Genomic DNA, 25,081 nt, shown 5'->3' on the forward strand with positions numbered 1-25,081 from the left:
GGAGGACACATCCATGGTTAAAAACACATATTGCGGTTTCCATCTAATTGTTTGTAGTATTTGAATAAGATGTGTGGAATCTCTGATGTAGCTACATGTAATATGAATAAAATGAAAGCTACATTTGAAACACTAACAAAAATCCAGATAAATTATGACAAACTTATTTTAGAAGGAAAGTATCATCATATTTTTGATAAAAATGAATACAAATTTTTAACTGTATCAAATCCTCGCACACCTTTTTTCTATCACCTTCCAAAAATCCATAAAAATATGGATAACCCTCCTGGTCGACCCATTATATCCAGTATTGGTTCCATTACAAGCAACCTGTCACAGTATATTGACAGAATTATGGTGACTCATATACCCTCATTAAATACAGTCATATGTAAAAGTTTGGGCACCCCTATTAATGTTAACCTTTTTTCTTTATAACAATTTTGGTTTTTGCAACAGCTATTTCAGTTTCATATATCTAATAACTGATGGACTCAGTTATATTTCTGGATTCAAATGAGGTTTATTGTACTAACAGAAAATGTGCAATCTGCATTTAAACAAAATTTGACCGGTGCAAAAGTATGGGTACCCTTATCATTTTCTTGATTTGAACACTCCTAACTACTTTTTACTGACTTCCTGAAGCACTAAGTTGGTTTTGTAACCTCATTGAGCTTTGAACTTCATAGCCAGGTGTATCAAATCATGAGAAAAGGTATTTAAAGTGGCCACTTGCAAGTAGTTCTCCTATTTGATTCTCCTATGAAGAGTGGCATCATGGGCTCCTCAAAACAACTCTCAAATGATCTGAAAACAAAGATTATTCAACATAGCTTTTCAGGGGAAGGATACAAAAAGTTGTCTCAGAGATTTAACCTGTCAGTTTCCACTGTGAGGAACATAGTAAGGAAATGGAAGAACACAGGTACAGTTCTTGTTAAGCCCAGAAGTGGCAGGCCAAGAAAAATATCAGAAAGGCAGAGAAGAAGAATGGTGAGAACAGTCAAGGACAATCCACAGACCACCTCCAAAGACCTGCAGCATCATCTTGCTGCAGATGGTGTCACCATACATTGAAGTTTTCCTTTAACCTTCTCTTTTTAAAATATTTCTTTTAACAAATTTTTGGAATACATTGAGAGAGAATTTTACGCATAATTGTTTTTTCTTCTGGTAGAGCGCTTTTACTAATTTATTAATCTAATTTTAATTATTCTCCTTTTTCTTTTAAAGAAATTATGTTGTCTCAAGTGTGTTTCCCTTCCAGGATACGAACCCGTTCTCGTATGGTAACTCTTGAGTTCTTTTTTGTAGGTCCGCTCCTTGTGTCATGTACCTATCAATCATTTTGACATTTTCACTAGAAATTTATTTCTAAACTAATACAGAAAGAAATTATTTTAAACAATTATCGATCCAATGCAATTTTATTACACATAATTTTTATACATATTTTAAACACATTTACATTTTTATTAAAAGATATTTTATTATATACACAGTTTTAATATTTCTTCATTTTTTCCCTCATCTGACGTTTGCAGCCTCCTTTTTCAAACGAATTCCGCTCTGTCCGAATGGTATAGGCTCTGGACCATGAGATATATACATATAATTTTTCAATGGGTTCGTTCCATTTTTACTCTTTTTTTCTTTTTTCTCTTTTTTTCTTCTTTCAATATTTGTAATAAAGATTTTTATATTATCTGTAAATGAAAATCAAGAAAGTATAATGGTTAAATAATATGAACAATTGTAAAAAGTTTTTTACGCTCCATTAACCCCTGAACTCTGACATCTGTCCTTTCATCCCATGTGGTTTTTGGCGCCTAAATTCAAACATTTTATGTATTTAACCAGAGAAGGCTGTATCTATTCACCACTTGTCATCCCCTGAGGAAGAAATGTTTTTTCATTTCGAAACGCGTTGGGAATAAAGAATTTAAAAGTCTCTCATGTGGTGACTTTATCCTGATCTCAGCAGCGCACAGTAAGCCTAAAATTATTTATCCAAAAGGAACTATATTGATGGTCACGGTTGTGAACCTCGGGCGTGCAGCAGGCTGACATTGACTTATATGCTTCTATTCATTCTGGGGAAGGTGAGTAGATTCCATCTGAATTTATTTCATTTTTTACCCAGATAAGACCCTATTGCGCTTTTTCTTTCCTTAGTTTTATCCTATCTGTAGTGCTCCCTGGCACACGCACCATTTCTCCTCTCCTTAGTGCTCGTTTCTATGTCTAGTCCCAAGGTCTTCTCTTGGCCCGGCTTCTGCCTACGCTCCGCTGCTAGACTCTGTCCTCGCTCTGACCTGGCTCTGTTTCTGCTTGTTCCTTGCCTTGTTCCCTGCCTTGTCCTTGCATTGAACCCCGGCGTGGGTTCCCCTTGGCCGTCTCCTGTGCCGTGGTAAGTGCCACGTGTTTGTGTACAGCCGTGTGCACTGGCCAGTGTGGCGTGCCCCCTGCGTGGCTCCTAGCACGCAGTCCTTCCTTGTGCCCTGGCGTGGCTCCTAGCACACACCCTGCCTTGAACCCTGGCGTCGCTCCTAGCACGCACCCTGCCTTGAACCTTGGCGTGTCTCTACACGCACTCTGTCTTGTACCTTGGACCCTGGCGTGTCTCTACACGCACCCTGTCTTGTACCTTGTGCCTTGGCGTGTCTCTACACGCGCTCTGTCTTATCCTGTGCTTTGGCGCGGCTCTACACACGCACCCTGTCTTGTTTGTGAACCTTGGCGTGTCCCCTATACACGCACCTCGCTTTGAACCCTGGCGTGTCCCCTACACACGCACCTTGCCTTGCACCTAGCCTTGAACCCTGGCGTGTCCCCTACGCACGCACCTTGCCTTGCACCTAGCCTTGAACCCTGGCGTGTCCCCTACGCACGCACCTTGCCTTGCACCTAGCCTTGACCCCTGGCGTGTCCCCTACACGCGCAACTAGCCTTGGACCTTGGCATGTTCTCTAACACGCGCCCTGCCTGGATATCTTCGTGCCTCCTTGCCTGAACCCTGGTTTGCCTGCCGGATGCCCGGAACCTGTCGATCGCTGCCAGAGATCATGAGCTGGATGACTGCGGCCTGACCTCCGGAGCTGATGTCCGCAGCCTGATGCCTTGATGATGTCGATCGTTGCCAGCAGTCCGGAGTCCAATGCCATTACCTGTACCTAGGCGTGCCACCTGGCACGTACCATGTTATGGACCTTGGCGTGCCCACTCGCGCACCTTGCACGTTTTGCTTGTTTACACTGTATGTGATCCTAAGTTATTCTAATGAAGATACCTTGCACCTACGTCTTGTCTCGTCTTGCTTTCTGCTCGTCCTTGTCGTCAGACACTCGTCTAGTGTCCCCTGAGCCGGCCGTCTGGTCCCAGCAGTCGTGGTGGCTCACCCCCATGGTCTTGCCCCTGACACTCCCTGTATAGGGGGTGGATTCTCACAAGGTTAGCTCGCCCTCGGTGGGTGGGTGCCACGACCCAGAGGGTCCACTCAAAAAATGGGCTCACCAGGAGCTGAGTCCGTCACATGTACACCTTGTACAAACATGGCACTACTTCGTACACCTCGCACAAGCGCGGCTCTGCTACATCCACCCTGTAAACCCCCCCTGACCCCACACATAAACTTACTCATTCAGCACCATGGCAACCAGCACAGCAGAGTCCTGCACACACTGAGGGCTGTTCCACAGGACCTGTGTTGAGGTCACAGGAGGGGAGGAGTCAGGGGTCACATGATCAGGGGGCCCTGACTCCTTCCCTCATTTGACCTCATCAATTATAAGCCTCTGCACACTATTGCAGCACGAGCGTGTAGAGGCTAAATTGTTGGTGCTGCGGGTAGCAGAGCTTATAATGCCGCCCCCTGTGCACAGCATCTGCCTGCCACCTGAGGCAGCTGGCTCAACTCGCCTCATTATAGGTGCGCCACTGCACAGAATACATATACAGCTCTGGCAAAAATTAAGAGACCACTGCACAGTTTTATAAAAATCAGCTTTTTCACATGTCTTACAGCCATTCCATTCCAGTGTCAGTTGAATTTCAACCAGAGTACACCTCATTCTACTTAATGTGCTTCTGATTAGGTGATCACCTGAACCAAATCTTATTTAAGGAAGGAAAGTATAAAAACCCTGCTGTTGTGTTCACAATCCTCTTGCTATAGGACAAGCTGGATGGCAAAACAAGTGCTAGTAATATCCCAAAAGTAATAGCAATGAAAAAATAACTTTTAACCATGCCAAAGGAGTTGAAAAGTCTTGAGTGAGGAAAATAAGGGCTCAATTCAGGCTTTACTAGCAGAGGGATACAGTGAGTGTCATGTTGCCTCCATCTTTAAAATTTCTAAGATGGCAGTCCATTACAACAAGGTCAAGCAGCAGACATTGGGGACAGCAAAGTTACAAACCAGCAGAGGGCGAAAACGACTCTCCACTGACTGGGATGACCATCATCTTATTCGAATGTCACACAGCAACTGCAGGATGACATCAAGTGTCCTACAAAAGGAATGGCAAATGGCAGCTGGGGTGAAGTGCACAACAGTTCGTAACAGGCTCTTAGAGGCAGGGCACAAGTCATATAATGGTAGAAAAAAGCCTTTCATCAATGAGAAGCAAAGGAGAGCCAGGCTGAAGTTTGCCAAAGACCATAAGGATTGGACCATAGAGGACTGGAGTAAGGTAATCTTCTCTGATGAGTCTAATTTTCAGCTTTGCCCAACACCTGGTGGACTAACGGTTAGACGGAGACCTGGAGAGGCGTACAAGCCACAGTGCCTTGCACCCACTGTGAAATTTGGTGGAGGATCGCTGATGATCTGGGGATGCTTCAGCAAGGCTGGAATTGGGCAGGCTAATCTTTGCAAAGGATGTATAAATCAAGCCGCATACAAGGTTATCCTGGAAAAACAGTTGATTCCTTCTGCTCAGGCAATGTTCCCTAAGGGTATGTGCACATGTTGCGGATTTAGGGCCCCTTCACACATAGCGACTCACCAGCGATCCCGACAATGATATCACCTTGTCAGGATCGCTGATGAGTCGCTATGTGATCGCTGGTGAGCTGTCAAACAGACAGCTTCACAGCGATCAGCATCAGCGACACACGGGTAACAAGCGACGCACGTCGCTTAGTTACCCGCAGTGTATCTTAGTTACCAGCGCACTGATGCAGGGAGCTGGTAACCAAGGTACACATCGGGTTTCTAAGGGGCGCGCGGCACTTAGAAACCCGATGTGTACCTTGGTTACCAGCTCCCTGCACCAGCGCGCTGGTAACTAAGGTACACATCGGGTTTCTAAGCAGTGCGCGCCGCTTAGAAACCCAACATTTACCTTAGTTACCAGCGCGCTGATCGCTGGTCTCCCGCCTGTCACACGCAGCGATGCGTGCTGGCCAGCGGGAGACCAACGATCAAAAAAATGTTCTGGCTATTCCAGGTCTATCAGCGATAACTGGCAGGGGGCCGGTCGCTGGTCAGTGTCACACACAGTGATCTCGCTGGTGAGATCGCTGTTGCGTCACAAAACTTGTGACTCATGTGTGACGGGGGCTTTAGATACGTCTCCATAGCGTTTTTGGACTCGCGGAATTGCATCAAATCCGCAGTGCAGAGTGCATACAATGTTAATCAATGGGAAATCCAAAACTACTGTGCACATGCTGTGGAAAAATCCACGCGGAATCGCAGCGTTTTATTTTCCCCAGCATGTCAATTCTTTGTGCATATCTGCAGCGTTTCTGCACCCATTGACTTGCACTTAGTCAGGCACATCCGCAGCAAAACGGCAGATGTAAAAAAGATCTGCAGTTTTGCTGCAGATGTGGGTGTGAGAAATGATGCGGACCGGGAGGAGTGAAGTGTGTGGGCGGAGAATGTGTGTGGGAGGGTTTGCGTGTATGTGTGTGTGGGTCTGCGGGGCTGTGTGCGTGGTCGTCGGGGCTGTGTCTGTGTGTATGTGTGTGTATATATGTAGGCATCGTCTGATGGGACCGGCTATGCCTGTTACAGTGAATGACACATTAGTCAATGATGGGACAGTAGTAGCCCCATCATCCGGCTAATGTGTTGAATGTAAAAAAACCCACATACAGTACACATATAGTCTATACTCACCATCTACACCTAATCCCCGAAGCCCTCGCTCACCTGCAAAAAAATATTAAATAATAAACCAACAATATACTCCATGTGTCCGCCGTAATCCAGGGAGGGGGCTCCCTGCGTGCTTCCCTGAGACCCCCGGAGCAGCGCGATGTGCCGCGCTGCACCGAGGGTCTCCTCCCTGCAGGCCCCCGGATCCAACATAGCCTCGGGGGCCCGCAGGGACGCGACTTCCTCAGTGCCTCCTGAGAGCTGGCACTGAGGAAGCCTGTGCAGCGATCTGACACTAGACAGTGATGTCCCACACTGGGACAAAGTAATAAAGTAAAAAAAATAAAAAAAAAAACCTGTAAAAATAATTTTAAAAAAATTCCTAAATAAATAAAAAAAAATATTCCCTAATAAATTCATTATCTTGTAAATAAAAAAACCCCAAAAAACAATAAAGCTACACATATTTAGTATTGCCGCGTCCGTAACGACCCGCCCTATAAAAGTGCCCCACTAATTAACCCCTTTAGTGAATCTCGTAAAGAAAAACAAAAAAAAACAATGCTTTAACATCATACCGCCAAACAAAAAGTGCAATAACGCGCGATAAAAAAAAAATGATTTTTTTAATTGGATGGCTGTATGTTATAAACTTCTGTAAAGCCCTTGGTGGTTCAAAGTTCTTACTACATATCTAGATAAATTTCTTCGGGGGTCTAGTTTCCAAAATGGGGTAAATTGTGGGGGGTTTCCACTGTTTAGGCACATCAGGGGCTCTCCAAGCATGACATGGCGTCCAATCTCAATTCCAGCCAATTTTGCGTTGAAAAAGTCAAACGGCGCTCGTTCCCTTCCAAGTTCTGCCATGCGCCGAAACAGTGGTTCCCCCCCACATATCAGGTAGCGTACTCAGGACAAATTGCACATTAACTTTTGCAGTCCAATTTCTGGTGTTACCTGTTGTGAGTTCATTTTCCCCTTCGTCACTGGGGTCTGGTGAACTCCCTATTCTGGTAAAGGAAGGTAATGAGCCTGATAATCAGGCAGCTGAGTCTAATGAGGATGACTGGCTGAGTGGAGTCACGGACTGGATATAAGGCTGCCGACGCCCTTCTGCCCTGCGGGTGATTTCTCTGTGGACTTCTAGGACACCAGTCTGATTCCTGCTCCTCTAAAGCTAAGTTTTCTGTTTTGCCTGTTAGCTTTTTGTTTTGTTTTTTTGTTTTCCTTGCTTTCCAGTATTCTGCCATTCCCTGCTGGGGTGAGCTGAATCTCCTTTTGCTTGTAGTTCTGTCTTCAGTATATTCCTGAGTACTGACATAGCTTTTTTGAAGCCTAGCGTCTTCAGGGCCTTTTTCACTGTCAGTCTGTTGGCTCTTATTTTCATAGGGTTTTTCACGGATTGCAGACAGCAGCCTTCCTGTCCTTTTCTATCTAGTTAGCTTGGGCCCCTCTTTGCTCAGTCTATCTTTCTGTCTGTGTTAGTATTTTCATCTTGCTTCAACGTCATTATATGTTGGGGGCTGCCTATTGCTTTGGGGTCTGCTCTGGGGCAGTTTAGATTTCCCCTTTCTTTCTTTAGGCCTATTTAATTCTCCGGCTGTGATCGAGGGGTCTAGGGCATCGTAGGAACCCCCCACGGCTACTGCTAGTTGTGTTGATAGGTTCAGGGGTCTGCAATCCGATAGCTGCCAACTTCTCTGGTTTTCTGGACTTAGCTAGCATTTCTGTTTTTGCCTTCTACGGTGACTCAATCATAACAGTTACCCTTGGTAAAATAATAAAAATTGGACCTGAAGTAATTTTTTTTGTGAAAAAAAAGTTAAATGTTCATTTTTTTAACACAGGAAAGATGTATATCTTAGTCAATGCCTGACGAAGAGACCTGAGTAGTCTTGAAAGCTTGCAATGTGTTACCATCTTTTCAGTTAGACATTAAAAGGTATCAACCACTGAGGACTCTCAATCCTGAATATTTTTCCATTTTTTTTAAACATTCAAAAAATTCATGTGAAGCACCTGAAGGGTTAATAAACTTTATGAATGTGGATTTGAGCACCATGAGGGGCGCAGTTTTTAGAATGGTGTCACTTTTGGGTATTTTCTATCATATAGACCCTTCAAAGTGACTTCAAATGTGATGTGGTTGTATTGTAAAGGGTTCCAATGGATTGTAATGAATAAGAAAATGCTCACACAAGAATTGAATTTACTTAAATTGATTTACTTAATAAATGATAAGATTAAATAATAAACAATATAAAACTATAAATACATATGTGAGTGGCGGTGGTGTATCGTCCTCCCGGCCCCTCCCATCAGTTCCTGGATCATTTTGCCACTTGGCTTCCACATTTTCTCTCCTGTGACATCCCTACCCTCATCATGGGAGATTTCAACATCCCCATTGCTCTTCCCCTCTCATCATCTGCTACTCACCTTTTATCTCTAACCTCCTCATTTGGCCTTTCGCAGCTTACTAATTCTCCAACGCATGAAGACGGTAACTCCCTCGACTTGGTCTTCTCTCGGCTTTGTGCAGTGGATGATTTTGCAAACTCCCCTCTCCCGCTCTCTGACCACAATATTCTTTCATTCTCTATCAAGAACTGCCAGGCTGCTCAGGTCACCCCCACTGTCCAGACTTATAGAATCATACAGGCCATTAACACCCAGAAACTTATGAAGAACTTACAGTCTTCATTGGCCCCTATCTCCTCCCTCTCATGTCCTGATTCTGCATTGAAGCATTACAATGAAACACTTCAAAGTGCCCTGGATGAATTTGCACCCCCTATAAATAGAACACCACAACGCAGAAGGCGACAACCCTGGCACACGGTGCAAACACGTTTCCTGCAGCGGTGCTCCAGGTGCGCCGAACGTCTGTGGAGAAAATCCAATCTACACAAAGATTTCATCCATTTTAAGTTTATGCTTAGAACATACAACACTGCCCTTCACCTCTCCAAACAAACCTATTTCAACACCCTCATCACCTCACTGTCCAATAACCCGAAACGTCTCTTTGACACTTTTAATTCTCTACTCAATCCAAGAGTACAGGCCCCAACCACGGACCTCCGAGCTGACGATCTGGCCAATTACTTCAAAGAAAAAATTGACCAGATTCGACAGGAAATTATCTCCCAATCACCTCATACCATGCACTGTCCTCCCTCCCCCACTGCATCTAGCTCACTCTCTGATTTTGAACCAGTCACAGAAGAAGAAGAAGTAAGCAGGCTCCTTGCATCTTCTCGCCCAACTACTTGCACCAATGACCCATTTCCGTCACATCTCCTCCAGTCCCTTCCCCTGCTGTCACCCCTCACCTAACTAAAATATTTAACCTCTCTCTCTCTCTCTTCTGGTATTTTTCCCTCCTCATTTAAGCATGCCATCATACATCCACTACTTAAAAAACCATCCCTCGACCAAAACTGTGCCGCTAACTATAGACCTGTCTCTAATCTTCCCTTCATCTCTAAACTCCTGGAACGCCTGGTCCACTCCCGTCTTATCCGCTATCTCTCAGAAAACTCTGTTCTTGACCCTCTCCAATCCAGTTTCCGCTCTTTACACTCCACTGAAACTGCGCTCACTAAAGTCTCTAATGATCTGCTAACAGCTAAATCAAATGGTCATTACTCCATGCTAATTCTCTTGGATCTCTCTGCAGCATTCGACACTGTGGATCATCAGCTCCTCCTCACTATGCTCCGTTCCATTGGCCTCAAGGACACCGTTCTCTCCTATCTCTCTGACTGCTCCTTTACTGTATCTTTTGCCGGTTCCTCCTCCTCTCACCTTCCCCTTACTGTTGGGGTCCCCCAAGGATCGGTTCTAGGCCCCCTCCTCTTCTCCTTGTACACTGCCCCTATTGGTCAAACAATCAGTAGATTTGGTTTCCAGTACCATCTCTATGCTGATGACACCCAATTATACGCTTTTTCTCCTGACATCACGCCAGCCTTTCTAGAAAACACCGGCGATTGTCTAAACGCTGTGTCTAATATCATGTCCTCACTATATCTGAAACTGAACCTGTCAAAGACTGAACTCCTGGTGTTTCCTCCCTCTACTAATGTACCTATACCCGACATTGCTATTTCTGTGGGTGGTTCCACTATTACTTCCCAGCAACAGGCCCGCTGTCTTGGGGTCATACTTGATTCTGAGCTTTCCTTTGCCCCCCACATTCGATCAGTGGCTCGCTCTTGTCATCTGCACCTCAAAAACATTTCTAGAATTCGACCTTTTCTTACTTTTGACTCTGCAAAAACTCTTACTGTTTCTCTTATTCATTCTCGTCTCGACTATTGTAACTCTCTTCTAATCGGTCTCCCTCTTACCAAACTCTCCCCTCTCCAATCTGTCTTGAATGCTGCAGCCAGGATCATATTCCTCACCAATCGTTACACAGATGCCTCTACCTTGTGCCAGTCATTACACTGGCTACCCATCCACTCCAGAATTCAGTATAAACTTATTACCCTCACCCACAAAGCCCTCCATGGCTCAGCACCACCCCACATCTCCTCCCTTGTTTCAGTATACCACCCTACCCGTGCCCTCCGTTCTGATGATGACCTGAGGTTAGCATCCTCAATAGTCAGAACCCCCCACTCCCGTCTCCAAGACTTTACATGTGCCGCGCCAATTCTTTGGAATGCACTTCCCAGGTCAGTACGATTAGTCCCCAATCCCCACAATTTTAAGCGTGCCCTGAAAACGCATTTATTCAGACTGGCCTATCGCCTCAACACATTAACCTAATCTATCCCTGTGTGGCACAGCCAAAAGTTTTACCATAACCAGATTTCCCGCATCATGTTCAAACATGCTTTATGCATCCATTAGCCCTCTGTGTCCGTACTGTCACACACCTAACATTATGGCTGGTCCATACAATCAGGGCAACTGTTACCACCCACCTTTCGCGTCTACCTCTTTCCTCATAGACTGTAAGCTTGCGAGCAGGGCCCTCACTCCTCTTGGTATTTGTTATAATCTACTGTATGTGATTATTGTTATGCTGTAATGTCTATTGTCTGTACAAATCCCCTCTGAAATGTAAAGTGCTGCGGAATATGTCGGCGCTATAAAAATACAATTTATTATTATTATTATATGCATTAAACATACATTACATTATTCAGGTAGAAGTTAGTCTGTGTCCACCTCTCTCTCCCATCATCCTCTCTGCCCTCTGTGTGTGTCCCCTTCAATCCTCTGTGCTCTTTTTATATGTAAAAAAACTTCTCTAAGGCTAGTTTCACACTTGCTTTTTTTTGCAGCGCGTTTTTCCCGCAAAAAAACGCATTGAAAAAACGCATACAAAAGCATACAACTGCTGCGTTTTTTCCAAGCATTTTTGTGAGCATGCATGAAAAAAACGCAGCGTTTTTATGCGTTTGTATGCGTTTTTAGTGCGTTTTTACCGCGTTTGCGTTTTTTCCAAACATTAGGTGGCCCCTCACACTAACCCAAACCATGACTTTACTAACCCTAACCCTGACCCTAACCCTAACCCTTAACCAAACCATACCCTGATCCTAACCCTAACCTTGACCCTGACCCTAACCCTAACCCTAACCCTGACCCTAACCCTTAACCAAACCATACCCTAACCCTAACCCTGACCCTAACCCTTAACCAAACCATACCCTGATCCTAACCCTAACCTTGACCCTGACCCTAACCCTAACCCTGACCCTAACCCTAACCAAACCATACCCTGATCCTAACCCTAACCCTGACCCTAACCCTTAACCAAACCATACCCTGATCCTAACCCTAACCCTGACCCTGACCCTAACCCTAACCCTAAACCCCCTTAACTAACCCTAACTCTAACCCAAACCCCTAAATTCCATTGTCTAAACTAATGGTAAAAAAAAAAACGCATGTGCAAAAAAACGCATACATAAGCATGCCAATGCGCACATATGCTCACCATAGACTTATAATGGGTGTCTTGCAGTAAAAAAACGCATTGCGCGCGCATGCGTTTTTTTGAGGCAAGTTGGACGCCCAAAAAATGCAACAGGTTGCATTTTGTGCACCCGAGCGCATACCGCAAAAAACGCATGCGCGGAAAAACGCGTACAAACGCATGTGTATGCGCACATAAGTGCATCCCATGCAAAGTATAGGAAAAAAAAAACGCATGCGCTATTTAGCGCTAAAATACAGCGAAAAAAAACGCAAATGTGAAACCAGCCTAAAGTCTTTGATGTCCCCAGTTGTGTGTACTTAAACAGTATATATCTAACATATGGTTAACAAGATAAAATTCCTGGGAAGGTACTGATTAGAATACTCTCATCTTTGAAATTCAAAACACTTCTTTGTTTTAGCAGATAAGTGTCAAGATCGTAGCAGAAACCAGTTATTTGTTCTGCTTCGACAGTTTGACCATCTGGTTGAACAAGATTCAATGACCTTCTGGGAAGGTTCAAGGAGGTTTGAAGGAGATTATATATATATATATATATATATATATATATATATATATATATATATATATATATATATATATATATATATATATAGTGATAAAACACTCCGGGATCGGCTTTGCTGGGGTCAAAGGTCACGTGCGTTCAGCATGAAACTCAGGCGCAGAGCTGGGATTCGGGTGTAACTGACCCTGGGTCAGGTTTATTAATGGTGAAAGCAATGCAAAAGGAAATAAAACATAAAACAAATCCTTGCCTGTCCGGCACTAACTAAACAATGGACAACCTAACTACCAACTGGCGGGCTTCTCTCGTCCAGCCAAACCACAGTTGCAGTGGGCACTGCTTTCACTCACGTGTGTCTCTCACACAGACAGGCTCTCTGTGTTCCCAGGCTGAGACACTCACACAACCACCTGGCATCCTTTTATATCCACCTCCCATTATTCATTAGCAAGCAGGTGCGATACTGACCAGACTAGGCCACATAGGAAAGGAATCTGGGCGAGATATACCTGCCCTCATCCACTATTCCCACATGATTCTCACAATATATATACCGTATTTTCCGCTTTGTAAGATGCACTTTTTTTCCCCAAAATTTGGGGGGAAAACAGGGGTGCGTCTTACAAAGCGGACATGCCTTACCTAGGCTGTGATCGGGGGCGTCCGGCGGTTGCTGGCCGCTGCTGCGGGTGTGTCCGGTGCCGCGTTGTGTGCCCGTCGATGCCCGGGGCTCTGCCAACATTGTGCGACAGGCCAGAGCCCCGGCATTTCCTCAGTTCCCTGTGTGCCGGTAAAAAGATGGCCGCCGGCGCGTGCGCAGATGGGATCTCGGGACCCAGTTCTCGAGAGATGAGATTTGAAATCTCATCTCTCGAGAGGTGGGTCCCGAGATCCCATCTGCGCACGCGCCGGCGGCCATTTTCCCTGGGTTCCCTGTGTGCGCGCGGTGGTGCCTGCAAAAAAATGGCCGCCGCGCGTGCGCAGATGGGATCTCGGGACCCAGCTCTCGAGAGATGAGATTTCAGATCTCATCTCTCGAGAACTGGTCCCGAGATCCCATCTGCGCATGCGCCGGCGGCCATTTTTTTTTTACCGGCACTTCAGCGCACATATACAGGGAACCGAGGAAATGCTGGGGCTCTGGTCTGTCGAACAATGTCGGCAGAGCCCCGGGCATCGATGGGCACACAACGCCGCACCGGAGCACCCGCAGCACCGGCCTCCAACCGCCGGACAAGTGGAGAAACCTGACACCAGCACAAGTCTCTGCAGCAGCAACAGCACACATCGGAGCCCCCCCTCATCCCTGAATGCGGCCTGCAGCATCACTCCACGCCTGCCTCCTCCAGCAGCGAGCCTGGGACCCCTCTACACCGCAGCCACCAACCCCGGTAAGCAATAAGATGCAAGGATTATAAGAGGCACCACCATTTTATTAAAAAATATTTTTTTTCTTATTTTTCTCCTCAAAAATTGTGGTGCGTCTTATAATCCGGAGCGTCTTATAAAGCGAAAAATACGGTATATACACAGTTGTGGCCAAAAGTATTGACACCCCTGCAATTTTGTCAGATAATACTCAGTTTCTTCCTGAAAATGATTGCAATCACAAATTCTTTGGTATTATTATCTTCATTTAATTTGTCTTAAATGAAAAAACACAAAAGAGAATTAAGCAAAAAGCAAAATATTGATCATTTCACACAAAACTCCAAAAATGGGCCAGACAAAAGTATTGGCACCCTCAGCCTAATACTTGGTTGCACAATCTTTAGCCAAAATAACTGCAACCAACCGCTTCCGGTAACCATCAATGAGTTTCTTACAATGCTCTGCTGGAATTTTAGACCATTCTTCTTTGGCAAACTGCTCCAGGTCCCTGATATTAGAAGGGTGCCTTCTCCAAACTGCCATTTTTAGATCTCTCCACAGGTGTTCTATGGTATTCAGGTCTGGACTCATTGCTGGCCACCTTAGAAGTCTCCAGTGCTTTCTCTCAAACCATTTTCTAGTGCTTTTTGAAGTGTGTTTTGGGTCATTGTCCTGCTGGAAGACCCATGACCTCTGAGAGAGACCCAGCTTTCTCACACTGGCCCTACATTATGCTGCAAAATTTGTTGGTAGTCTTCAGACTTCATTATGTCATGCACACGGTCAAGCAGTCCAGTGACAGAGGCAGCAAAGCAACCCCAAAACATCAGGGAACCTCCGCCATGTTTGACTGTAGGGACCGTTTTTTTTCTTTGAATGCCTCTTTTTTTCGCCTGTAAACTCTATGTTGATGCCTTTGCCCAAAAAGCTCTACTTTTGTCCCATCTGACCAGAGAACATTCTTCCAAAACGTTTTAGCCTTTTTCAGGCAAGTTTTGGCAAACTCCAGCCTGGCTTTTTTATGTATCGGGGTAAGAAGTGGGGTCTTCCTGGGTCTCCTACCATATAATCCCTTTTCAATCAGACGCCAACGGATAGTACGGGTTGACACTGCTGTACCCTCGGACTGAAGGGCAGCTTGAACTTGTTTGGATGTTAGTCGAAGTTCTTTATCCAACATCCGCACAATCTTGCGTTGAAATCTCTTGTCAATTTTTCTTTTCCGTCCACATCTAGGGAGGTTAGCCACAGTGCCATGGGCTTTAAACTTCTTGATGACACTGCGCACGGTAGACACAGGAACATTCAGGTCTTTGGAGATGGACTTGTAGCCTTGAGATTGCTCATGCCTTCCTCACAATTTGGTTTCTCAAGTCCTCAGACAGTTCTTTGGCCTTCTTTCTTTTCTCCATGCTCAATGTGGTACACACAAGGACACTGGACAGAGGTTGAATCAACTTTAATCCATGTCAACTGGCTGCAAGTGTGATTTAGTTATTGCCAACACCTGTTAGGTGCCATAGGTAAGTTACAGGTGCTGTTAATTACACAAATTAGAGAAGCATCACATGATTTTTCGAACAGTGCTAATACTTTTGTCCACTCTCTTTTTTTATGTTTGGTGAGGAATTATATCCAATTTGGCTTTAGGACAATTCTTTTTGTGTTTTTTTCCTTTAAGACAAATTAAATGAAGATAATAATACCAAAGAATTTGTGTTTTCAATCATTTTCAGGAAGAAACTGAGTATTATCTGACAGAATTGCAGGGGTGTCAAAACTTTTGGCCACAACTGTATCTAAAGAAGAATATAATACTATCTGCAGAACTTGCAGGGCACAAATCAGATTATTAAAGCTGACAATGAATTGAGGCTTGCAAGAGACGTCAGAAGCAATAATAAAGGATTTTGGGGATATGTCAAAAGTAAAAGAAAAGTCAAAGATGCTATAGGATTTTTACAGGATGAAAATGATGAAATGGTAAGACAGGATGTTGAGAAGGCCAAACTTTTAAATTCCTATTTTGCATCTGTTTTCTCTCAGAAAGGAAATGTAACATCAACTGTTCTTCACTGTCCTATTAAGGGAATAGAAGAATCCAGGATATCTATACACAGAAATATAGTGAGGAAACACTTAGCTTACCTAAATGAATTCAAGTCTCCAGGTCGAGATGAATTACACCCCAGAGTACTGAAGGAGATAGCAGAAGAAATTTTTGAACCCCTCGCCATAATCTTTGAAAATACTTGGAGAACAGAAGAAGTCCCAGAAGACTGGAGAAGAGCAAATGTTGTTCCTATCTTCAAAAAGGGGAAGAAGGTGGACCCAGGCAACTATAGGCCGGTGAGTCTGACTTCTATACCAGGAAAGATCTTTGAACAAATTATTAAACAACATGTATGTAAGTAACTGGATAAGAATGAAGTGATTAAACAGAGTCAGCATGGGTTTGTAACTAATAAGTCATGTCAGACTAACTTAATTTCCTTCTTTGACAGAATCACTGATTGGGTTGATCAGGGAAATGCTGTAGATATAGTATATCTTCACTTCAGCAAAGCATTTGACAAAGTATCTCATACAATCCTTATTGAAAACATGGCTAAGTATGGAATGGACAAGGCAACTGTTAGGTGGATTCATAACTGGCTTAGTGATTGGACCCAAAGAGTGGTCGTAAATGGCTGCACTTCCAGTTGGAAGAATGTCTCACGTGGGGTACCACAGGGCTCTGTCCTGGGCCCTGTATTGTTCAACATCTTTATCAATGATTTAGATGAATGAGTTGAGGGTAAATTGATTAAATTTGCTGAAGACACAAAGCTAGGAGGGATAGCTAATACTCGAGAAGATAGAGAGGATTCAAAAAGATATAAATAAACTGGAGCAGTGGGCAGCAACTAACAGAATGTTTTTTAACAGGGAAAATGCAAAGTACTACATCTGGGCAATAAAAATGAAAAAATCATATACAGACTGAGAGGAATAGGGCAATAGGGCTAAGCAACAGCACATGTGGAAAAGACTTGGGTATACTAATAGATCACAGACTGAATAATAACAATAGTAATCTTTATTTTTATATAGCGCTAACATATTCCACAGCGCTTTACAGTTTGCACACATTTTCATCACTGTCCCCGATGGGGATCACAATCTATATTCCCTATCAGTATGTGGGAGGAAACCCACGCAAACATGGGGAGAACATACAAACTCCTTGCAGATGTTGTCCTTGGTGGGATTCAAACCCAGGACTCTAACCACTGAGCCACCGTGCTGCCCTCAATGATATGCATCGGCAAAAAAAGGCAAATGCAATTCTAGGATCCTTGTTTAGCATGTGTTAACTGTCCTCTGATGATGAAAAGAAGTGTTTTTTCACATCCTATTACAAAAAAAGGATATAGAATAAAACACTTCCTCACGTGTAATTCAGAATATGTTATAGACTTGTTGCAATGCCCTTGCAATCTGTGGTATATTGGGGAAACCACGTGCGATTTTAAAACACGCATTAATCAGCATAGTTTTACCATAAGAAAGAAATGGATGGATCTACCAGTCCCCAAACATTTTGTTGCGTTAAAACATACAGGGAAGGATCTGAGATTTAGAATATTAGATATGGTACCAATACAGAGAAGAGGGGGAGACAGGGAGCGTATGCTGAAACAAAAAGAACTAAATTGGATATATGAACTAAATACATTAAAACCTATGGGGTTGAATGTTGATTTCAAGATAGAAAAATATTCAGAATTTTGAGTCCTCAGTGGTTGATACCTTTTAATGGCTAACTGAAAAGATGGTAACACATTGCAAGGTTTCGAGACTACTCAGGTCTCTTCATCAGGCATTGACTAATACAAATCTTTCCTGATTTCAAATACATCTTTCCTGATTTCAAGATACACTCTGTCTTTTAATCATTGAGATATGTTGATGTATGCTTAGCTTGCTTTGTAACAACATGCACTATTATTTGTTAGCCATTAAAAGGTATCATACCCACAAGATTCTTATTTTGTTTCTCTCACTGAGAGCACTTTATATATTTTTTTCTAGTGGCTAACACGGTACCAAACCACTTTTTTCGTTTAACTCATCAGAACGCTGTAGAAGGATTTTTTTCTATCTTTATTTATGAAGGATAATATTTATCTATGAAATCTATGAAACATCTTTCCTGAATCTATGAAACTAACTTATTTATCCTTCTTTTTAGATATACATTGCACAATGTCAGATGGAGACATAAGAGCAAATGGAGGATGAGTGCTGCTGTAATTTTTTGTATTTTTTATATTTTTTCTATGTGATAACAACTATTGGCCAACATATATCTAATATTAGACCACGATATGGGATTGTTTAACCCCTTCACGACCTTTGACGCCACGTAGGCGTCATGAAAAGTCGTGTCAGAACGACCCATGACGCCTATGTGGCGTCATGACTAGAGTTGAGCGATACCGTCCGATACTTCAAAGTATCGTATCGGATGGTATCGGCCGATCTTTAAAAAAAGTATCGGTATCGCCGATTCCGATACCGGAAGTCCCATTCAAGTCTATGGGACTTCCGGTATCGGAATAAGAAAAACCCTTTCCTGCCCTTGTACAGCCTCTCTGGGGTCTGTACGGGCCTTTCGGGGGGCTGTGCCGGCCTGCCAGGGGGTCTGTGCAGGCTCCGGTGGTCTGTGCCGGCCTGCCGGTGGTCTGTGCAGGCTCCGGGGGGCTGTGCCGGCCTGCCGGGGGGCTGTGCCGGCCTGCCGGGGGGCTGTGCAGGCTCCGGGGGGCTGTGCCGGCCTGCCGGGGGGCTGTGCAGGCTCCGGGGGGCTGTGCAGGCCTGCCGGGGGGCTGTGCCGGCCTGCCGGTGGTCTGTGCAGGCTCCGGGGGTCTGTGCAGGCATCGTCCGATGGGACTACAAGTCCCATCGGGCGATGCCTGCTACCATGACAGTGATTGACACATTAGCCAATGATGGGACAGTAGTAGTCCCATCATCCGGCTAATGTGTTAAATGTAAAAAAAAAATAAAAAAAAAATTACATGCTACATACATACAACATGCATACTACATGCATACTACATACATGCTACATTCATACTACATACTACATACATGCTACATTCATACTACATAAATACTACATGCAACATACATACTACATATATACTACATGCATGCTACATACATACTGCATGCTACATACATACCACATATATACTACATACATACTACATGCATGCTACATGCATGCTACATGCTACATACATAACACATATATACTACATGCATGCTACATACATACATACTACATGCTACATATATACTACATGCATGCTACATACATACTACATGCTACATACTACATATATACTACATGCATGCTACATACATACTACATGCTACATACATACTACATATATACTACATGCATGCTACATACATACTACATGCTACATACATACTACATATATACTACATACATACTACATACATACTACATGCATGCTACATGCATGCTACATACATATCACATACATAACACATATATACTACATGCATGCTACATACATACTACATGCTACATACATACCATATACATACTACATGCATGCTACATACATACTACATGCATGCTACATACATACTACATATATACTACATGCATGCTACATACTACATGCTACATACATACTACATATATACTACATGCATGCTACATACATACTACATGCATGCTACATACATACTACATACATACCACATATATACTACATGCATGCTACATACATACATACTGCATGCTACATGCATGCTACATACATACTACATACATACTACATGCTACATACATACCACATATATACTACATACATACAATACATTCATACAATACATACATAGACATACAGTACATATAACATAGAGTAACATACTTACCAATACTTGTCACATTGTTCCCCGAAGCCATTGTCTTTTCCGGAATAAATATTAACATAACAAACCACAAAAATACTCACCCACGATCCGAAGCAGTCCACGAGTGTGTCCCACGACGATCTTGGGTAGAGAACTGCAGCATCAGCTGTTGCTGCCGTTCTCTACGGGCTGCAGGAATCCAATGACGGAAGGTAGGTATCCTTCCGCACTGTATTCCTCCGCCACTTAAAAAAAAAAAAAAGTCCCTAGTCTCACTTTATGCCATTGCTGTGTGGGAATTTCCCACGCAGCAATGGCATAAAGTGAGACTAGGGACTTTTTTTTTTTTTAAGTGGCGGAGGAATACAGTGCGAAAGGATACCTACCTTCCGTCATTGGATTCCTGCAGCCCGTAGAGAACGGCAGCATCATCTGATGCTGCCGTTCTCTACCCAAGATCGTCGTGGGACACACTCGTGGACTGCTTCGGATCGTGGGTGAGTATTTTTGTGGTTTGTTATGTTAATATTTATTCCGGAAAAGACAATGGCTTCGGGGAACAATGTGACAAGTATTGGTAAGTATGTTACTCTATGTTATGTGTACTGTATGTCTATGTATGTATTGTATGAATGTATTGTATGTATGTAGTATATATGTGGTATGTATGTAGCATGTAGTATGTATGAAGTATGTATGTAGCATGCATGTAGCATGTAGTATGTATGTAGCATGCATGTAGTATATATGTAGTATGTATGTAGCATGCATGTAGTATATATGTAGTATGTATGTAGCATTTATGTAGTATGTATGTGGTATGTATGTAGCATGTAGTATGTATGTAGCATATATGTAGTATGTATGTAGCATGTAGTATGTATGTAGTATGTATGTAGTATGTATGTGGTATGTATGTGGCATGTAGTATGTATGTAGCATGCATGTAGTATGTATGTAGCATGCATGTAGTATGTATGTAGTATGTATGTAGTATGTAGCATGTATGTAGTATGTATGTGGTATGTATGTAGCATGTAGTATGTATGTAGCATGCATGTAGTATATATGTAGTATGTAGTATGTATGTAGTATGTATGTGGTATGTATGTAGCATGTAGTATGTATGTAGCATGCATGTAGCATGCATGTAGTATGTATGTAGCATGCATGTAGTATGTATGTAGTATGTATGTAGTATGTATGTAGCATGCAGTATGTATGTAGCATGTATGTAGTATATATGTAGTATGTATGTAGCATGTAGTATGTATGTAGCATGCATGTAGTATGTATGTAGCATGTAGTATGTATGTAGCATGTATGTAGTATGTATGTAGTATATATGTAGTATATATGTAGTATGTATGTAGCATGTAGTATGTATGTAGCATGCATGTAGTATGTATGTAGTATATATGTAGTATATATGTAGTATATATGTAGTATGTATGTAGCATGTAGTATGTATGTAGCATGCATGTAGTATGTATGTAGTATTTTTTTTTTTTTTTTTTTAACATTTATTACATTAGCCGGATGATGGGACTACTACTGTCCCATCATTGGCTAATGTGTCAATCACTGTCATGGTAGCAGGCATCGCCCGATGGGACTTGTAGTCCCATCGGACGATGCTTGCACAGACCCCCCGGACATCAGCACAGCCCCCCGGCAGGCCGGCACAGCCCCCCGGCAGGCCGGTACAGACCCCCACAGGGTGCACAGACCACCGGCAGGCCGGCACAGCCCCCCGGCAGGCCGGTACAGACCCCCATAGGGTGCACAGACCACCGGCAGGCCGGCACAGCCCCCCGGCAGGCCGGTACAGACCCCCACAGGGTGCACAGACCACCGGCAGGCCGGCACAGCCCCCCGGCAGGCCGGTACAGACCCCGGGCAGTCCACACAGCCCCCCGGCAGGCCGGCACAGCCCCCCGGCAGGCCGGCAGAGACCCCCGGAAGGCCCGAAATGACGGCGCATCATGATGCGCACACACCGCGCATCATGATGACGTCAGTCTGTCAATCAACTTTGAACTTCCGATTCCGATGCCGAATTCCGATATTGAAAAAATATCGGAAGTCGGTATCGGAATTCCGATACTTGCGGTATCGGAATGCTCAACACTAGTCATGACTTTAAAGCCCCCCTGCGGGTCACTGAAAGGTCACCCGACCCGCAGATACAGGGGGCTTTGTTCTTCGCCACAGGGGGCGTGGCTTCGCCCCCACGTGGCTACGATCACTCTGATTGGCTGTTAAAAGTGAAACAGCCAATCAGAGCGATAGTAATATTTCATCAATGAAAATTGATGAAATATTACAATCCAGCCATGGCCGATGCTACTGTAGCATCGGACATGGCTGGAGACACCGATTCCATCCCCCCCACCGGCGATCGCCCCCCCGCAACTGAATGACAGCGGCGATCTGCCGCCGCTGTCATCATCTGCCCCCCTCCCATTCCCTCTGCTCCCCGCCAGCCTCCGATCCCCCCCTCACCCCCTCTCACCTCCCCCGGCACCTTCTAAGTCCCCCTGTCGCTCCCGGTGTCCGGCGGGTCCGGTTCATGGGCGCCGCCATCTTAGAAAATGGCGGGCGCATGCGCAGTGCGCCCGCCAGAATCTGCCGGCTGCAGATTCCATTCTTTCATTTTGATCACTCTCACAGTGATCAAAATGAAAGAAAAAGTAAATAAAACCCCCGATTATCACCCCCATAGGTAGGCAGACCTAATAAAATAAAGAAAATATTTTTATTTTTATTTTTCCATTAGGGTTAGGGTTAGGGTTGAAAAGAGGGTTAGGGTTGGAAAGAGGGTTAGGGTTAGGGTTGAAAAGAGGGTTAGGGTTGGAAAGAGGGTTAGGGTTAGGGTTGGAAAGAGGGTTAGGGTTGGAAAGAGGGTTAGGGTTGGAAAGAGGGTTAGGGTTAGGATTGGAAAGAGGGTTAGGGTTAGGATTAGGGTTAGAATTAGGGTTAGCGTTGGAATTAGGGTTAGGCTTGTGGTTAGGGATGTGTTAGGGTTAGGGCTGTGGTTAGGGGTGTGTTGGGGTTAGGGTTGGAGTTAGAATTGAGGGGTTTCCACTGTTTAGGCACATCAGGGGGTCGCCAAACGCGACATGTTGCAACCATTGATTCCAGCCAATTTTGCGTTCAAAAAGTCAAACGGTGCTCCCTCCCTTCCAAGCCCTGACGTGTGCCCAAACAGTGGTTTACCCCAACATATGAGGTATCAGCGTACTCAGGAAAAATTGCACAACAACTTTTGGGGACTAATTTCTCGTGTTACCCTTGGGAAAATAAAAAATTGGGGCTAAAAAATTATTTTTGTGGAAAAAAATGATTTTTTCATTTTCACGTCTCTGCATTATAAACTTCTGTGAAGCACTTGGGGGGTTCAAAGTGCTCACAACACATCTTACATACATTCCTTGGAAGGTCTAGTTTCCAAAATGGGGTCACTTGTGGGGGGTTTCCACTGTTTAGGCACATCAGGGGCTCTGCAAACGTAATGACGACCGCAGACTATTCCATCAAAGTCTGCATTTCAAAACGTCACTACTTCCATTCCGAGCCTTGACATGTGCCCAAACAATGGTTCCTCCCCACATATGGGGTACCAGCGTACTCAGGACAAACTGGACAACAACTTTTGGGGTCAAATTTCTCCTGTTACCCTTGTGAAAATAAAAAATTGCGAGCTAAAAATTCATTTTTTGAGGAAAAAAAAAAGATTTTTTATTTTCATGGCTCTGCGTTACAATCTTCTGTGAAGCACTTCGGGGTTCAAGGTGCTCACCACACATCTAGATAAGTTCCTTGGGGGGTCTAGTTTCCAAAATGGGGTCACTTGTGGGGGGTTTCCACAGTTTAGGTACATCAAGGGCTCTGCAAATGTAACATGATGCCCGCAGACCATTCCATCAAAGTCTGCATACCAAAACGTCACTACTTCCCTTCCGAGCCCTGACGTGTGCCCATACAGTGGTCATCCCCCACATATGGGGTATCAGCGTACTCAGGACAAACTGGACAACAACTTTTGGGGTCCAATTTCTCCTGTTACCCTTGTGAAAAAAAAATTGCGTGCTAAAATTCATTTTTTTTGAGGGAAAAAAAATGATTTTTTATTTTCACGGCTCTGCATTATAAACTTCTGTGAAGCACTTGGGGGTTCAAGGTGCTCACCACACATCTAGATAAGTTCCTTGGGGGGTCTAGTTTCCAAAATGGGGTCACTTGGGGGGGGTTTCTACTGTTTAGGCACACAGGGGCTCAGCAAATGTAACATGACGCCCGCAGACCATTCCATCAAAGTCAGCATTTCAAAATGTCACTACTTCCCTGCTGAGCCCCAACGTGTGCCCAAACAGTGGTTCCCCCCCACATATGGGGTACCAGCGTACTCAGGACAAACTGGACAACAACTTTTGGGGTCCAATTTATCCTAGTACCCTTGTGAAAATAAAAAATTGCCAACTAAAAAATTTTTTTTTAGGAAAAAAAAAGATTTTTTATTTTCACTGCTCTGCATTATAAACTTCTGTGAATCACCTGGGGGTTCAAAGTGCTCACTATGCATCTAGATAAGTTCCTTAGGGGGTCTAGTTTCCAAAATGGGGTCATTTGTGGGGGAGCTCCAAAGTTAAGGCACACAGGGGCTCTCCAAACACGACATGGTGTCCGCTAACGATTGGAGCTAATTTTCATTTCAAAAAGTCAAATGGCGCTCATTCCCTTCTGCGCCCTGCCGTGCACCCAAACAGTGCCCCCCCCCCACATATGGGGTACCAGCATACTCAGGACAAACTGGACAACAACTTTTGGGGTCCAATTTCTCCTGTTACCCTTGTGAAAATAAAAAAATAGCGTGCTAAAAAATCATTTTTGAGGAAAAAAAATGATTTTTTATTTTCACTGCTCTATGTTATAAACTTTTGTGAAGCACTTGGGGGTTCAAAGTGATCACTACACATCTAGATAAGTTCCTTAAGGGGTCTAGTTTCCAAAATGGTGTCACTTGTGGGGGAGCTCCAATGTTTAGGCACACAGGGGATCTCCAAACGCGACATGGTGTCCGATAACGATTGGAGCTAATTTTCCATTCAAAAAGTCAAATGGCGCTCCTTCCCTTCCGTGCACCCAAACAGTGGTTTATGACCACACATGAGGTATCGGTGTACTCAGG

The 25,081-nt window shown here is 44.0% G+C and overlaps 1 long non-coding RNA gene across 1 annotated transcript in view; it reads right to left on the bottom strand.

The window, feature by feature from the left end:
- Positions 1-1,414: 1,414 nt before the first annotated feature.
- LOC141096783 (uncharacterized) overlaps positions 1,415-25,081 on the bottom strand; it is a 43,089-nt gene continuing 19,422 nt past the window's right edge. Inside the window, exon 3 of the long non-coding RNA XR_012233774.1 lies at positions 1,415-1,712. This is a non-coding gene — a long non-coding RNA (uncharacterized lncRNA). The remainder of the gene's footprint in view (positions 1,713-25,081) is intronic.

This window comes from Dendrobates tinctorius, unplaced genomic scaffold (assembly GCF_039654945.1).
Source record: "Dendrobates tinctorius isolate UK_male_01 unplaced genomic scaffold, ASM3965494v1 ptg000079l, whole genome shotgun sequence".
Classification (NCBI taxonomy): Eukaryota; Metazoa; Chordata; class Amphibia; order Anura; family Dendrobatidae; genus Dendrobates; species Dendrobates tinctorius.